This window comes from Euphorbia lathyris, chromosome 4 (assembly GCF_963576675.1).
Source record: "Euphorbia lathyris chromosome 4, ddEupLath1.1, whole genome shotgun sequence".
Classification (NCBI taxonomy): domain Eukaryota; kingdom Viridiplantae; phylum Streptophyta; class Magnoliopsida; order Malpighiales; family Euphorbiaceae; genus Euphorbia; species Euphorbia lathyris.
The window spans coordinates 70,384,599-70,388,005 of record NC_088913.1 but is presented as its reverse complement, the minus strand read 5'-3'; the positions used below and the strand labels follow the sequence as shown (position 1 = coordinate 70,388,005).

Below are 3,407 nucleotides of genomic sequence, written 5' to 3'. Positions count from 1 at the left end.
GCAGGGTCTGATTGAGCTTCTTACCAAACTTTCTTCTGCTTCAATTGTGGTTTCAAGACTCTTCACGAGCTTAATATACCTTAAATAACTGATAAACCAAGTTTTAGTGCAGTTTTCGAATAGGTGATTGCTGAATTTTACTTGAGATTGATTCATAATAGCTGTCGATTTTTCTTGTGAGGCAATATGTATGTGTTGCTTCTTTGCAATTGCCAGCATGCTTCTATCATATATTAGTGTTGCTACAATGCATGTGCAACTGTTGATCCTTTTTAAATTTACCCTTCATTAAGGTGTAGTTCTACCTACACCTATTATAAAATTTATTTACTTTCTTATCTTTTGCTTATTCTGCGGTGTCAATTTTTCTTTGCTTTATGGAGTTGGATAGAATTTGACAAGTATGTTCAGCAAATCATTCTAGAGATCTCTTCTTTGAGCACCATCACATGTTGAGAACCATCACATAACCTAAGTATGCTTTAAAGGTTGTCCTGATTTTATTTCGGAGGTCTTATTTGAAAGTTTCTTTTGTTTGACATTGTAGTAAATGGTACATTTCTTATAGATATTTTGCATTCATTTTTGCGATTGTGAAAACTTTAACTGTGTATGTGGTGTTTCAACTATTGCTATTTCATAAACTTTAACTGTGTGTATGTGGTGTTTCAACTATTGCTATTTCATAATACTTGATCAAAATCGTTGCTCTTGTTTTCCCCTGTATTCACCCATGTTTTGTAGCATGTAGCATATGTACCATTGAACTCTTACACATTTAAAAGGCACATAAAGTGGATAGTACTGCAAGTATACATATTCTGCAAGTTTAAATAAGCAATTAATTATACAACATCAAAGTTTTCTAAAATTAAATTAAATTATATAACATCAAAATTCTTTTCTTTTTTTTTTTTTTCATTTTTAATGGCCAAATCAAAACATGACTTTATTTTTGGTTAATTGTGTGGTAATTTGAATTCATTAAATTACTTCTTATGCATATTGTGCTTTCAAATTAAAATTACTAAAGTTCATCGTGAGTCAGCTGAGCGTGAGGAGCAGTAGAACCGAAAAAGTCAGGAAGTTGCTCGTCAGATGGCATTGGCTGAGGAAGCTCGTCGAAAAGCTAAAGAACAGAGGAAATTTCATCTCTGCAACTATTAACTTTCTTTGAAACCATTTGTATTGGTCAGTGTTGTGATTTTACATTAGTTGCTGATAACATAAACATTTTAATTGCAGAAAAATTAGAGAGGAGAAAGCAAGAGGATGAACTAAAAAGGTGCAACAACTAGAAGAGAACTTTGATCATGTGTAGTTAAAAACTTGCTCTGTTTCATATGCCTTCACCTTCACATGAAATTAGAGTATCTGTTGAATTTTCCGTCACTGAAAGTGTTATTTTTTGTAATGCTAATTGGTTTGACCTTTTATTTTTATCAACTTAGTACCTCAAATCATAGCTTCTGCAGTAGGAAAATCAAAATCTCAAATTATTAGTCCATGGATTTCATTAAGAAGAATCGGAAGAAAATAAAATTACCTTAACCTCTTTGATCCATAGTTCTTTTATGGCTGGATCAGTGAGGATAGTCGAAACAAAAAATATGCCGTGAGAGGACAATTATACATTGCCAATAGCGATTCAACAAACTCTGAAAAGGTATGAATGAATCCTTCAACTTCTTCTTGTTGCACTTGTAACCTTACAAACTGAGTAGTAGTATTGATTTCAGGAGGCGGAAAACGTTAAAAAGCCAAAAAGCCAAAGCCAAGAATCAGCAGGAGGTAGCAGTAGTGGGAGCAGCTCCTCCGCACGGGCTGAGAAAAGGCATCATTAACTTTTGCTCGCAACAAGGCCTGAGAGAACACAAAGTCTCCAAGTTATATTCATATAAAATTGTACACAACCAACTATAGAAAATTTTGATATTAAACTAGTGATATAAAAAAAAAGAATAGCAGTATTAAGTTATAGATATAACAGTTTCTTCTAATGGTTATTTAACAAATTACAAAGATAAACGCCTCCCCTAGTTATATTTCAAAATTTCACCCATTAAAAGAAACATGTAAACCTGTATAATAAACTAGTACCATGGAAGTGAAATGAGCATAGAAAGGAAGGATACCGCATCATCTCCACAAATGAAGTGCAAGACAGTTTAATTGACAATTTAAATACAAATGCATAAATGCAAACACATGTAAACAAATTGGGCAATGCTCTCCTTCCTACAAACGCTTCTGCTTCAATACTTACATGTTCATATCGAACTTCAATTGTTGGAAGTTCAATTCCCACCCTAAAAGCCCAAAAACCAGAGAATCAATACAGGAAAAATTAAACGTGTGATGCATTTTCAATAGAGTTCTCACGAGTAGACATTGTTGACCTTTGTCTACACTAAAAATTGAAACAGAAGTGGCTGAAAATTAATCATAAAGGATACTAAAATTGCTGGCATCTTATCTTATGCAATCAACCAGGTAAGGTCACATATAAATGAAGAAAGCAGTGAAAGTAAAAGTTCATAATAAATCACAGTAGACAAACATAAATAATAGGGTTTCTCTAGAAGGGCACAAGTCCTGATGGATGTCAATCAAAAATCAAAAGAACCTGTCCTCAAAGCTATGCTCAATGTCAAACTGAAAAAATATTGACCTTGTAACAGAGTATCCTTCTAAGCCAATGTGCATTCACAGTAAACAAAGTATCCTTCCTAGCCAATGTGCATTCACAGTAAACAGAGTATCCTTCCTAGCCAATGTGCATTCACAGTAAAACTAATTTAAACAGCCACTTTATCAACAAGTCAGATCTACCTATGCTACTTTTTCAAGTGAGTTTCAATATTGTGTTGTCATATTTGATAACATTAACCCCTTATACCTGCAGTTGAAGCTTTGGACAAGTCACCAATTTCTGCAGCTGAAGCTCGGATAAGTCACCAATTTCTGCAGGAATTTTCCCTTGTATCTCGTTGAAACCAAGATAAAGAACTTGGAGGTTGATGCAATGGGCCAAGTTTGCTGGAATTTGACCTGCAATTGAATTATTTTTTAGTCTCAAAACTTGCAGCCTGAATAATGGACCGATTTCTTCAGGAATTTGGGTGTGCAGTGAGTTATAGGAGAGTGTAATCTCTCTGAGATAAAATTCACAATATTTACATAGTCACAATTCATCTCAGATAATAGTCGACAAAAGGAAGAAATAAAGTCAGAATGCACTAGTTGTTGTGTTAATTTAGGGTTGGGTTTGAGGCGTTGTTTATCTACTAGGCTTACAACCATAAAAACCACACAAAGTTATTAACAACTTATATGGCGTGGTGGCTTCAGCTGATTCCATATTCCCTTGAGGTTAAGGTTTCGACCCACAACAACCGCATTTTGCA

At 34.1% G+C, this 3,407-nt stretch overlaps 1 long non-coding RNA gene across 1 annotated transcript; it reads right to left on the bottom strand.

Moving 5' to 3' along the window:
- Positions 1-1,489: 1,489 nt before the first annotated feature.
- On the bottom strand, positions 1,490-3,190 carry LOC136225490 (uncharacterized). The gene is made up of 2 exons (XR_010687109.1): positions 2,900-3,190; positions 1,490-1,863 (listed from the first exon to the last, which is right to left on the bottom strand). It is a non-coding gene; the product is annotated as an uncharacterized lncRNA (long non-coding RNA).
- Between the last annotated feature and the right edge of the window lie 217 nt (positions 3,191-3,407).